The sequence below is a fragment of the Cervus elaphus genome, chromosome 30 (assembly GCF_910594005.1).
Source record: "Cervus elaphus chromosome 30, mCerEla1.1, whole genome shotgun sequence".
Classification (NCBI taxonomy): domain Eukaryota; kingdom Metazoa; phylum Chordata; class Mammalia; order Artiodactyla; family Cervidae; genus Cervus; species Cervus elaphus.
In genome coordinates, this window is record NC_057844.1 from 30,768,765 (window position 1) to 30,783,156 (window position 14,392).

A 14,392-nucleotide genomic window follows, 5' to 3' on the forward strand; every position below is an offset into this window, starting at 1 on the left:
ACTGGTAGAAAGTACTGAGAGAAAACACCCAGTCCGCATGGTTTCCCAGCCGTCCAGAGCAAGTTAGGTTTTTTTAAGGCTGTGCTTCAGTGGCTCGTGGTCTTCTCGTGTGTAACTGCTCTCCTTCAGCTTCCTGCAAAGCAGCTGTTCCCTTTTGCTGCTGTCATCCACTCTCCTCAAGGGGCCTGTCCTTATGAGCAGAGGCTCTGGGATCCTGACTCAAGAAAACAAGGAGGAGTTACACATGGGACCTTGTGTTTGGAGGCCTGTTCATGGTTGTGGGCTGCACTGAGACCCCAGCCAGCTGCCTTGCAATTGCGAGTAACTGCGAACGAGGGAAATCAGATGAGGGATCGATGGATTAGGTGAACCTGTCACCCCAACTAAACATGTGTTCAGCTGGGCACCGAGCAGTATCAGCTTCCCCAGGAGAAAAGGAGAGTCTATTTATAGCCTTATTGTATATGCACAGTTGTGACCAAATTGCTAGAGGTGACAGGTCTGGGTGTTGCTTCTGTGCTCGTTACACAATCAGGTTTTGTTCTGGATTTTTCTCGTTTGAATGCTGTCATTTCTTCTGCACAATAGAAGCTGTGATCTTATAGACTTTGGTTTCTTTTTTCCCTCCTAGACATCAGATTCAGCTACTGGCAACCCCTTTCTCACTTATACTAAATAGTTTTCATAAAACTAGTTTTATACTAAATAGTTTTACAGGCTACCACTCTGTCGATAGCCTAAACACGTCATGTGCATAAGCTGCTTAATACTTACTGAGTAACTATACTGTGGGCTGAATCAAATAGAATATGCAGATATATTCTGGGGTGAAGACTATTATTTTAATAGCTGGCACTACAGTTTCTCTTGGCAATGTATTTTCTTGGTATAGGAACATACTTTGATAAACAGTTTAGGAATGGAAGGTGGCTCTAAGTATAGACTCGGAGACAAAGATAAGTAAGAGTACTAAGTAAGGAGAGTATATCCTTCATTTAAAACACTTCAGTTGCTCCAAACCTTCAGAAGACTCTGCTATACAAACAACCAAAGAGTCTGCTTTCCACATCGTGTGGCAGCAGGAGAGATGTGAGGGAGTCTAACTGTTCAGAGAAAACTAGAGCTTGGAACCAGAATTGACCCTGAAACTGTAAGCCCCCAGGGAACATGTGACCTTGGAGAGAACCCTGGCCTTCTGCAGGAGTTGGAAAAGGGACTTGAGTCAATTTCCACAAAACCCCTGTGGACAAGGTGACCCCAGCTGAAAACTGGATGACATACATGGCAGCTTGCTATTTTTAATCATGATTTCTGGAGAGACATTTATTACTAGAAAACAACAGGGCCAGTAATACCTACTTCTTCCTCCATTTACTTCAATCTGTAGGCCTCATTTTCCTCATCTACATTTCTGGAAACTGGAGCTAGAATATGTATATGGTCTTTATTAGCATCTACAGCTCACTGGAAGGACTGATGCTGAAGCTCCAATACTTTGGCCACCTGATAGGAAGAGCTGACCCACTGGAAAATATCCTGATGCTGGGATTGAGGGCAAGAGAAGAAGGCGACAGAGGATGAGATGGCTGGATGGCATCACCAACTCAAAGGACATAAATTCGAGGAAACTCTGGGAGATGGTGGACAGAGGAGGCTGGGGTGCTGTAGTCCATGGGGTCATAAAGAGTCAGACACGACTTAAAAAGACTTAACAACAACAGCTCTAATAACAATCGCTAACATTTTTAATGTTCCTTTTTGAGGTAAATTTACTTACAGTGAAACATACAGATCTACAGGTAGCATTTCATGGGTTTTGACAAATGCATATACCCTCCTAAAGTGAAAGTTGCTCAGTAGTGTGGGATTCTTAGGGACCCCATGGACTGTAGCCCACCAGGCTCCTCTGTCCATGGGGATTCTCCAGGCTAGAATACTGGAGTGGGTGACCCTTCTTCTCTCCAGGGTATCTTCCCGACCCAGGAATCTAACCAGGGTCACCTGCATTGCAGGTGGATTCTTTACCAGCTGAGCTACCAGAGAAGCCTCCTAACCCAAATCCTAAGTAAGATACAGAACTTTTCCATCACAGAAAAATTCTCTCTTCAGGCAAACTACACCCTCTCCTCCAGGCTCCCACCCTTCTGGCTCTGATCACCACGTATCAAAGAACTAATACTTAAAAATTATGTTTAAATCCCAGCATTTTAGGGTGCCTCATTAGTATCAAAGCTTTTATTTCTCACAAGTCCTGTGAAGCAGTTATTACCTCCATTTTGCATACGAAAACGTTGAGCATCAGTGTGATTCACCTGCCCCTGGTTATCAGTGTTTTAGAAGTTGTTGCTCTTAACCTCACAGCATCTCTGAGGTGGGTCACGACCAGTCCACACCGATTGCTGTTACTGCTGCTAAGTCGCTCAGTCGTGTCCGACTCTGTGCTACCCCATAGATGGCAGCCCACCAGGCTCCTCTGTCCCTGGGAATCTCCAGGCAAGAACACTGGAGTGGGTTGTCATTTCCTTCTCCCCCACACCGATTATTCAAGGGTTATTAGAGACCAACTGTCAATTGAAATCAACGCCACTTAACACATTCTCAAGCCTTCTGAATAATTGTAAAGGCCGTGTGCATTACGTTTTAGTAAATGATTCGCTTTATCCCACTCAGAAAATGGCAGAAAGGAGGTGTGAAAGGCTGCAGATTTGGTTTTTACTGGTGAAGAAGCCCCAATGAGGTGGCTTTTAGGTTCCAAACACGCCAGACGGCCGGGCCAGAGGAGGCTGCCAGGATGGGCGGCGAGGGAGGGGCTGGACCCGCGACCTTTCCAGAGCCGGCGCCGCTCCTTCCTCTGACGCCAGTCGCATCTCTCTCTCAGGAGAGAGCGGACTCGCGTCCTGGCACGGGGGTTGGACGCTGCAGCGCAGGACTCATCGGCGGCCCCGGAGCTCAGCTCGTCAGCCGTCCGCCTCAGTGTCGCCGTCTCCCTCCGCTCTCCGGCACACCCTCGCGCCTCCCTGTTCCCGCAGCCCCGGCCGCTGCCCAGGCTCCTCCCCGAGCCGACTCCGAACCCTCGCGCTACCCCCCAGCCCCACCGCGCGGCCCACGGCTGTCATGGCAACCGGCGGCCACCGCCGCCGCCGCCGCCTCTTCACGCACGTAGGGAACTAACGGACTCCGCGGCGGCGGCGGCGGCCTGTATCCCACCCCAACCCCGCCTGGACCGCGGCAAAAACGGTCGGCCGACCTGCGCCACCTAGGTAATGAATCCGAGGTGGGGCGGGGGCCAGCGAGAGAGCCGGTGGTGGGGTGCTTGGGTGGACAGCCACACCCCAGCTCCCGCTGCCGGAGACGCTGGGGCCATGCGCGGCGGGGGAGACTGCGTGCTGCGCGAGAGGGGGTGAGAGAGAGACCGCGAGCGGTGGGCGCGCGGGGCATTATGGGAATTGTAGTTCAGCGGCGCCTCGGGCCTGCGGCCTTGGTGGCTCTGCCCGGACGGGCGAACTACAAAGCCCGGCGGCCCCGACAGCTGGGCAAGACTGATAAACTTTGAGCCGGCCGGGGGAGACAGGGAGAGTCTCTCTCTCTGGTGAGGGGATTCTGGGGTGGTCGCTGAATGGGGTTCTGAGAGCTAAAGGGGAAGTGGAGGTGAGACTTGGGCGTTCCGCCCTGCTATTTGTCCCGCCCCGGCTGCAGCGCTGTCTCCACCCCGACCCGGCCACCGCCCCACATAGAGTCGGGGAGGAGTCGCCTCCGGGGCTGCGGGGCCTCGGGCCTTCGGCGCCTCTCACCCTCCCTAGTTGCTGCCTCTTGGTGCAGAACCGTATGTATGGCACACTTTTGATGGGCGACCGAAAAACTATATTTTAACCGATTTTTCTCCTTTCCCTGATTTCCTCCTTTATTGCTAGGTACTTGATCAGATTTATTCTGAAGTAGTTCAGAGGTGTTTGCATTAATTAAACCCATTGGTTAATAATTATTCAAAGGGCATTAATGTTTAAAGGTTAAGTGTGGAAGTAGATAAAAGGTACCATGCTGTTGTGTAGTAGTATCTGATATTTTTTCCGTTTTGCATTTTATTTATTGAGGGCCAAGATTACAAAGTGAGCACTCCTTTACCTCCGCCTACTAGCCTGAACACTACCTACACATATTTTTATGCCATTTTATGATTATTTCAACTTTGAATTACTAAATTTTTTTTTAAGTACAGGATTGTGTTTTTAAACTAAATTTTTAGCAGTGGGTAGTAATAATTATTTTCTTCTATTATTACAATGTTTTTCGAAATTTCTTAGGACCATTTTTCAGAATGAGAAGTCCCCTGTTCTTTCTTTTTTAATGCTCTGCAATACATTTTAGTCCCTAAAGTTTGCCCAGGCCCTGGAGGTAAGGAAGCTGATACAGATTTAGAAAACCTCCCTGATCCACCCTTTTAAAATTTTTCAATAGATAGATAACTATCCTAGAAATCTGGTATTTTACAATGGTGTGTTGGAAAATTATTGGTGCAGTATGGGCTTATTTTGTGTGTGTGTGTTTCTAAACAAGAAGACAACTTAAGGTCACTATGAAATTAATTTTCTCTCACTCTAAGATTCATTTTCTCTTTGGTCACTGTAAACTTGATTTAAAGAAGCAGTTTTGTAGGAGGAGATAAAAAGTAACTTTAATAAGACCACTGGGGATAAAATCGAGGCCTTATACGTAAGGAATTTGAAATATTTATTCATTTAGGATTCATTCATTCATTCATTCAGGATTTGTTAAGGATCTATTATCACATATCATATTGCACAAGGCAATATGCCAGGTGGTGGGAATTAAGAGCTGATAGAAGGTAATCTGTGTCCTGCATGGGCACACAGTCATGTCATCATAATAGTGTAGAGAGACGGGTGCAAGTTATTGCGAGCCCAGAGTGGGAATATGTTATAGTGATATTGTATCACAATAACATGTATTGAATACTTACTCTCTGGGAGGCATATTTTGCATGCAGCCCCTTATTTTATCCTCACAACAATCCTATGAAGTAGCTCCTGTTATTTAGAGATGAGGAAACAGCCTCAGAGACCTTGCCCATAGCTGAATAAGGTCATAGCTGAGTAAGGTGTGAACCTGGGATTTCAACCCAAGTGGGTCTAACTCATCTAAATGATCTCAACCATTGATGGCATCCTTTGTACCCTTGGGGAGGATTGTGACTCTAAGGAGATTAAGAGAAATCTCCAGAATGATGTGACATTTGACTTGTGCTAGGAAAGTTTATTAAGCTTTTATTGGAGTGAGGCTGAGGAAAGCCTTTCTAGGCAAATGGCATAACAAAAGCAAAGGAGAGATTTGAGTGTTTTGTGTTTGGGGCATCCTTGACTGTTCTGATGACTGAAACCCAGAATCCTTGCAATGTAGTGGAGAGACCAGATATCAGAGTACTTGGTACCATGATAAAGAATTTAGAATTTTTCTTCAACATGGGGTCACCATTGAAAAATTTCCAGTGGAGTAGTGGCCTTATTGGGCTTCGCAGGTGGCTCAGTGGTTAAGAACCCGCCTGCGATGCAGGAGACTCAAGTTCGATCCCTGGGTCAGGAAGATTCCCTGAAGGAGGAAAATGGCAATCCACTCCTGTATTCTTGCTTGGGAAATCCCACGGACAGAGGAGCCTGGTGGGCTACAGTCCGTGGGGTTGCAAAGAGTGTAACATAACTTAGCTACTGAGCACACATGCAGTGGCCTTAACAGGTTTGTATTTTAGAAAGATAAACATAGTTTAAAGTAGAACTTTTTTCTTAAACCTCACATGTAAATATTATAACTGAACTAGATAGATTCCCTGATAGCTCAGCTGGTAAAGAATCTGCTCACAATGCAAGAGACCCTGGTTTGACTCCTGGGTGGGGAAGATCCACTGGAAAAGGGATAGGCTACCCACTCCAGTATTCTTGGGCTTCCCTGGTGTCTCAGCTGGTAAAGAATCCACCTGCAGTGCGGAAGACCTGGGGTTGGAAGATCCTCTGGGGAAGGGAATGGCTACCCAGTCCAGTATTCTGACCTGGAGAATTCTATGGACTGTATAGTCCATGGGGTTGCAAAGAGTTGGACACGACTGAGCAACTTTCACTCACATTAAAAATTTGTTTGAAAATATTTGCTTTCCTACTTAAAAACCATTACTGTGAAGACAAAAGAATTAACTTAAAAGTTAATATAAAAATTATAGTGACCTCTGAAGCAATTTTGGGTTCTGAGAACAAGCTGGTTTTTCAGTTCAGTCCAGTCACTCAGTCGTGTCTGACTCTTTGTGACCCCATGGACTGCAGCACACCAGGCCTCCCTGTCCATCACCAACTCCTGGAGTTTACTCAAACTCATGTCCATTGAGTTGGTGATGCCATCCAACCATCTCATCCTCTGTCGTCCCCTTGTCCTCCTGCCTTCAATCTTTCCCAGCATCAGGGTCTTTTCAAATGAGTCAGTTCTTTTCATCAGGTGGCCAAAGTATTGGAGTTTCAGCTTCAACATCAGTCCTTCCAGTGAACACCCAGGACTGATCTCCTTTAGGATGGACTGGCTGGGGCTCCTTGCAGTCCAAGGGACTCTCAGGAGTCTTCTCCAACACCACAGTTCAAAAGCATCAATTCTTTGGCCTTCAGCTTTCTTTATAGTCTAACTCTCACATCCATACATGACTACTGGAAAAACCATAGCCTTGACCAGACGGACCTTTGTTGGCAAAGTAATGTCTCTGCTTTTTAATATGCTGTCTAGGTTGGTCATAACTTTCCTTCCAAGGAGTAAGCGTCTTTTAATTTCATGGCTACAGTCACCATCTGCAATGATTTTGGAACCTGAAAAAATAAAGTCAGCCACTGTTTTCCCATCTATTTCCCATGAAGTGATGGGACCAGATACCATGATCTTAGTTTTCTGAATGTTGAGCTTTAAGCCAACTTTTTCACTCTCCTCTTTCACTTTCATCAAGAGGCTCTTTAGTTCTTCTTCACTTTCTGCCATAAGGGTGGTGTCATCTGCAAATCTGAGGTAATGAATTTTCTCCCAGCAATCCTGATTCCAGCTTGTGCTTCATCCAGCCCAGCATTTCTCATGATGTACTCTGCATATGAGTTAAATAAGCAGGGTGACAATATACAGCCTTGATGTATTCCTTTTCCTTTTTGGGACCAGTCTGTTGTACCATGTCAAGTTCTAACTGTTGCTTCCTGACCTGCACACAGATTTCTCAAGAGGCAGGTCAGGTGGTCTGGTATTCCCATCTCTTTCAGAATTTTCCACAGTTTTTTGTGATCCACACAGTCAAAGGCTTTGGCATAGTCAATAAAGCAGAAATAGATGTTTTTGTGGAACTCTCTTGCTTTTATGATGATCCAGCTGATGTTGGCAATTTGATCTCTGGTTCCTCTGCCTTTTCTAAATCCTGCTTGAACATCTGGAAGTTCACGATTCACGTATTGCTGAAGCCTGGCTTGGAGCATTTTGAGCATTCGTTTGCTAGTGTGTGAGATGACTGCAATTGTGTGGTAGTTTGATCATTCTTTGGCATTGCCATTCTTTGGGGTTGGAATGAAAACTGACCTTTTCTAGTCCCATGGCCATTTCTGAGTTTTTCAAATTTGCCGGCATATTGAGTGCAGCACTTTCACAGCATCATCTTTTATGATTTGAAATAGCTCAATCGGAATTCCATCACCTCCACTAGCTTTGTTTGTAGTGATGCTTCCTAAGGCCCACATGACTTCACATTTTAGTTTTCCCAAATGTGTGTCTTAGTCGTGGTATAAGAGAGAAATCCAGTTATGCTGGGGAAAAAGCTTTGTGTGCATGCATTTGTTTTGTGGGTTGATGGTAGATTTAAAGAAGAGAAGGGTGTGGTTGGAGATGCTGCTGAAGAGATAGGTTGGAACCAGGAATTTGTTAGGTTTAGATCTGAGTCATGAAGGAGACAAGTCATAATTATGTAGAACCATATGAGGCAGCATTTTTTCTTCTTAGTCTGAGCATGAACTTGAACTGAGCTCTTCTTTTTCTTCTGAGACTAAAACTCTCCTTGAAGATATTACTTGGACTGTTGTATATAGGGCAACATTACTGGGTCAGTTCAATTGCAAATATTGTAAGAAGATGCTGATTCATTTTTGAATACATAATAATGCTCAAAATAACTTGTCAAGTATGTGGCATTGTTAAAATATCTATGCCTCCCTCAGATGTAACCTGACCATTTAAAAGTCCTAGAAACTCTTCTAATTTAAATTCAAGGAGATTTTTTAAAAAATCCTCTTACGTTTCAAAGAGTTTAAATGGTTAAACCTTTTAAAACCTCTATTCACAGAAGTTATGGTTAAAAGTAATTAAAGTTGTGGTAGAGCTTCTAGGAATTACAATGAAAACTGGGTTAGTTGAAAGCGGCTTCAAACTTATGCATTAATATTGAGTGTGGAGTGAAAATAATAGCTTACATTGGGTCAGTGTTACGTGCTTGGAATGATGCTAATGTATTTCACATTTAATTTTTGCGATAACCTTGTGATGATAAATATTATTTTCCCTATTTTATAGATGTAGAACTATGTAGAGACTGAGACAAGTTACATGATTTGCTTGAGATCACAACTAAAAATTTGTGGTGCCTGGATTCATACCCAGGCTTTTCTGCCTGAAATTTTAATAGTGCCTTCACACTTGAATAGTTTAGCTTGGTATACAAGTCTAGATTGGCAGCCTCCAACTAGTAGCACATGAGAGACATTATTCTGCTGCCTCCAGGCTTCCAGTATTCCTTTTGGAAAGTTAGCTGTCAATATATTATTTTTCCTTTGTTGATAATATATCATTTCTCTCTATTGGTTTTAGGTTTTGTAGTTTTACTACATTGTCCTAGATGTGGACTTGTTTTTATTTATTTTGAAACAGAGTTACTGTCTTGTATAGATTTTGAAAAAGTTTTAGCCATTATGTATTGAATATTGCTGTCTTCTTTTTTTTCTCCTAGAATTCGTAATAGACATATATTGGGCCATGTCTTTGTACTCTCTGCACTTCTTATCTTTGTTTACTTGTTCTGTGTTTATATGCTGCATTCTGGGCAAGTTCTGTAGCCCTGTAGTCTGGTTTCTTGATCCTCCTTTCATCTGTGCCTGATCTGCTATTTCCTCAGTGCACTGAGTTTTTCATTTCAGTGAACATTTCATTTTAATGCTAAAAGTTGTTGTTGATTCTTTTTCAGACCTGTCTATTCATTTTTAAATGGCTTGCTCCTATGTTTTTAGGTATACTTATTTTGTAGTGACTATTAGATTATCAAGTGCTTTTGATAATAGCAATAATTCTGCTGTATGTTGTAGCATTTGCCTCACTCTTATAATAGATTGTAATTTTTGTACCTTGAAATTTTAGATATGACCTCAGTGCAAATACTGTGAAGTCTTGGTCAAGGATGTATCCTGTACTTTTGGTTGTTTCTGTGAAGTGCCTTATGGAGAACTGGTGAATGAATAAATGCATTTTAGTATATTCACATAATGAGGTGCTACTCAGCAATAAAAGCATCAAATTACCGATACATACAACAATATGGTTGAATCTCAGAAGCATTATTCTAAATGAAAGAAGTCAAACACCAGAATATATGCTATATGATTCTATTTATGTCACATTCCAGAAAAGACAACTCTGTGGTGATTAATGAATGGAAGAATGCATGCAGTTGTACACATTTTTCAAAAGAAATAAAATTTTATTCTTAAAATGTGTGAATTTCATGGTGTAAAAAGTATACTTCAGTAAAGCTGATTAAAAAAAAAAGCATGCAGCATTCTATGGCAACGGAAGTGAGAATAGTGGCTGCCCTGGAGGGCAAGTACTAACTGAGGAGTCATGGCTTCAGTGGGGTAAGAAAATGTTCCATATCTTAATGTGGGTGTTACCTGGGTGTAATCTGTTTTAAAATTCACTGAAGATATGTTTACTCTGTGTGTCATATACTTCAATAATAAAGTGCAAAAGGAGAAAAATATTTCATAGAGAGGAGCTAGAACACAAAGTTGAGAAAATCTAGAACAAAGTTGAGCAAAAGAGCAAAGAGAGAAGATAAGTAAATTAGAGGGCTAACCTAGAAAGTCCAATAGCTAAATAAAAGGTGTTCAGAAGAGAGAAAAATGAAAAGAAATCATCAACGAACTAATTCAGAAGTTTTCCTAAAATTGAAAGACACTAGTTTCTAGTTTGAAAGAATCACATATAGACCCATGTCAAAGCATTTCATCAACAGTTTTAGGAAACTTGTGTCAAAGAGAAGATCCTATAAGTTTGCAGAAAGGGAAAAAGACATATATAAGCAATCAGAAATTTGAATGACTTTAGTTGCCTCAACTTAATCTTGAAACTTAGAAGGTAATAGAGCAATGCTTTTACATTTTTAAAGGAAATTATTTGCAAATGAAAATTCAGTAATCAGCCAGACTATCACTGAAGTATGAAGATAGTTTAATAAAGGTGTTTTAAGACATGCATAGTCTCAAAATTTTATTTTACTCCCCATTTATGGAAAATGTATTATATAAAGGAGACACTTGCTCTTTGGAAGGAAAGCTCTGATAAACCTAGACAGCATATGAAAAAGCAGAGACATCACTTTGCTGACAAAGGTTCATATAGTCAAAGCTATGGTTTTTCCAGTAGTCATGTAGAGATGTGAGAGTTGGGCCATAAAAAAGCCCGAGTGCTGAAGAATTGATGCTTTTGAATTGTGATGCTGGAGAAGACTCTTGAGAGTCCTTTGGACAGTGAGGAGATAAAACCAGTCAATCCTCAAGGAAATCGACCCTGATTATTCATTGGAAGAACTGAAGCTAAAGCTCCAGTACTTTGGCCACCTGATGCAAAGAGCTGACTCATTGGAAAAGACTGTGATGCTGAGGAAGATTGAAGGCAAAGGAAGAAGGAGGGAGCAGAGGATGAGTTGGTTAGGTAGCATCACTGACTCAATGGACATGAGTTTGAGCAAACTCTACGAGATGGTGAAGGACAGGGGAGGCTGGCGTGCTGCAGTCTGAAAGTGAAGTTGCTCAGTCATGTCCGACTCTTTGCAACCCCATTGACTGTAGCCTACCAGGCTCCTCAGTCCATGGAATTTTCCAGGCAAGAGTACTGGACTGGGTGGCCATTTCCTTCTCCAGGGGATCTTCTGAACCCAGGAATCGAACCCGGGTCTCCCGCACTGCAGGCAGACGCTTTACCATCTGAGCCACCAGGGAAGCCCTGCTGCAGTCTGTGGGATCGCTAAGAGTCAGACACGACTTAATGACTGAACAACAAGAGAGTAAACCAAGAAAGGAAGAAAGACATGTGATAGACCAAAAAAAAAAAAAAAAAGATTCAATATAGAAAAGACAAAGACTACCCTAGGTAATTGAAATACCAAATTGAACAGCCTTGGGAGGTAGATAGAGTGTCCAGAGAAAAGGTTAGGCTTGCTTACAACCTTGAAAGAAAGAAAGTATCTTCATCTGGAACAAAGGGTAGGCATGCATGGTATTCAGTATGATAGATTTGGGTTCCCTAAATTTAGGATTCTTGGGTAATGTAGTCTGCTGCATTTGCTGTTACCACATGGCCCATTACACGTTGCTTTGTAGAAACTGGGGTTTGGGGGACCAGTACAAAACACCCCCACAATCTTAAGTTGCAAGTTTTGTAGTTTGAACTCTTATATTTGAGTCATTCAATTTGAGTTAAATTTTGTATATGTTGTGAGGTAAGACTTGAGATTCAGAATTTTTTTTTTCCCTAATATGGATATCTAGCTGTTTCAATGGAGAAGGCAATGGCAACCCACTCCGGTACTCTTGCCTGGAAAATCCCATGGACAGAGGAGCCTGGTAGGCTGCAGTCCATGGGGTCGCTAAGGGTCGGACACAACTGAGCGACTTCACTCATGCATTGGAGAAGGAAATGGCAACCCATTCCAGTGTTCTTGCCTGGAGAATCCCAGGGACGGGGGAGCCAGGGGGGCTGCTGTCTATGGGGTTGCACAGAGTCGGACACGACTGAAGTGACTTAGCAGCAGCAGCAGCTGTTTCAACACCCTTTTTGGAAAAAAATATATATATATATATTTTTTTTTTTCATTGATTTGCCTTGACAACTTTGTCAAAAATTAATTGGCCATATACGTTTCGATCTTTCTGTACTCTGATTTGTTCCATTGGTCTGTGTCTAGCTTTATGCCAGTCCCATGCCGTCTTGATTCCTGTTAATTTTACAATAAATCTTGGAATCAGTATAAGTTGTCCTACTTTATTGTAATTTTTGAAACTGTTTTGGCTGTTCTATGTCCTTTGTATTTCCATCTAAGTGTTGAATCAACTTGTCAGTTTTTATAAGAAAGGCTGCTGGGATCTTGATTGGGATTTCGTTGAGTCTGTGGATCACTTTCAAGAGAATTGACCTTGAGGGTTTCAATTTGTAAATGCATGTGCACATACACACATGTATGTATATCTATTAACTTAGGTCATCTTTAATTTCTCAGTGCCCAGATCTTACATATATTGTTGCTTTTCTCCCTGGAGTATTTAGTATTTTTGAGTGATTTTACTGTTTTGACTTTAGTTTTCAATTTTTTTATTGTTAATAGAAATATGATTGATTTTTTAATATTAACTGTGTATCCTGCACCTTACAAAACTCACTTACTAGTTCTAGTAATTATTGTAGATTCCCTAGGATTTTCTCCATTAACAATTAACATCGTATGTGAATAAGAGCAATTTTCCTTCTGCTTTTCTAATATGTATCCCTTTTATTTTTTTCTTGGCTAGTTGCACTGGTTAGAACCTATAGTTCTCATTTTGAATAGAAGGGTTGAGAGGAGATTCACTGGCCTTGCGTATTTTTTCTTGATTTTGGGAGAGAGTATTCAGTTTTTTCTGGAGAAGGCATTGGCAACCCACCCCAGTACTCTTGCCTGGAAAATCCCATGGGAGGAGCCTGGTAGGCTGCAGTCCATGGGGTCGCTAAGAGTCAGACACCACTGAGCAGCTTCACTTTCACTTTCATGCATAGGAGAAGGAAATGGCAACCCACTCCAGTGTTCTTGCCTGGAGAATCCCAGAGATGGTGGAGCCTGGTGGGCTGCCGTCTATGGGGTCACACAGAGTCGGACACGGCTGAAGCGACTTAGCAGCCGCAGCATTCAGTTTTTTCACAGTTAATCTGATGATAGCTGCTCTTTGCTAGATTGAGGAATTTCTATTCTCAGTTTGCTAAGGGTTCTTATCATGAATGGTATTGAGCTTTGTCCACTACTTTTTCTGCATCTGTTCAGATGATCATGTTTTATTTCTAGTCTCTTAAAATTAGTTTTTTAAATAGATACCACCTTGAATTTTTTATGTAAACTCCACTTGGTCATAATGCATTATCCTTTTTATGTACTGGATTTGATTAGCTAAAATTTAAATATTTTTGTATCTATGTTCCTGAGGGATACTGGTAGGTAAGTTTCTTTTCTTATAATGTCTGGTTTTGGTATCAGGCTAACATTGGTCTTAAAATATGAGTTGGAAGTTTTCCACCTGTTTCTTTTTCTGAGAGTTTGTTTGGAAATTGTTTTTTTTTCCTTAAATACTTGGAAGAATTCACTCATGAAGTCTTTTGGATTTGGAGTGTTGGTTTTGTTTTTTGTTTTTCTTTGGTGGGAAGATTTTAAACTACAAATTGAATTTCATTGATTGACATAGGACTATTCAGATTAATTATTTCTTCAGAAATAGCTTTGGTATGTTGTGACTTTATCTTTACAGTTTGTAGTGATGGCCCCTCCTTCATTCCTGATTTTGGTAATTTGTGTTTTCTCTCTCCTTTTCTTGATTAGTATAACTAAAGGTTTAATCATTTTTAATGATCTCTTCAAAGAACCAACTTTTTACTACATTGAAATTTTTTTTCTTGTTTCTATTTTATTGATTTTTGCTTTCAACTGTGTTATGTTCTTCCTTCTACTTCTTTTGGATTTATTTATTTATTTATTTTATTTATTTATTTTTTGGAATTATTTTTATTAGTTGGAGGCTAATTACTTCGCAACATTGCAGTGGGTTTTGTCATACATTGACATGAATCAGCCATGGAGTTACATGTATTCCCCATCCCGATCCCCACTCCCACCTCACCCCCCACCCGATTCCCCTGGGTCCTCCCAGTGCACCTGGCCTGAGCACCTGTCTCATGCATCCCACCTGGGCCGGTGATCTGTTTCACCGTAGATAATATACATGCTTCTTTTGGATTTAATGTGCCTTTATTTTCCTAGATTCTTAAGACAAGCTGAAAGCAGGAGTTTGCAAACTACAATCTGGGGACCAAA

At 41.8% G+C, this 14,392-nt stretch overlaps 1 protein-coding gene across 5 annotated transcripts in view; it reads left to right on the forward strand.

The window, feature by feature from the left end:
- Window positions 1-3,063: 3,063 nt before the first annotated feature.
- The window catches only part of KATNAL1 (katanin catalytic subunit A1 like 1), a 57,729-nt gene continuing 46,400 nt past the window's right edge, over window positions 3,064-14,392 (forward strand). Inside the window, exons 1-2 of one of the 5 annotated variants that reach the window (XM_043891939.1) lie at window positions 3,064-3,122; window positions 3,190-3,260. The gene's annotated coding sequence lies outside the window, so the exon portion shown is untranslated. Of the gene's footprint in view, window positions 3,123-3,189; window positions 3,261-3,484; window positions 3,649-3,680; window positions 3,824-3,891; window positions 3,912-14,392 lie in introns of those variants that run through there. The other 4 variants (XM_043891941.1, XM_043891938.1, XM_043891940.1 and 1 more) reach the window with 4 other exon arrangements.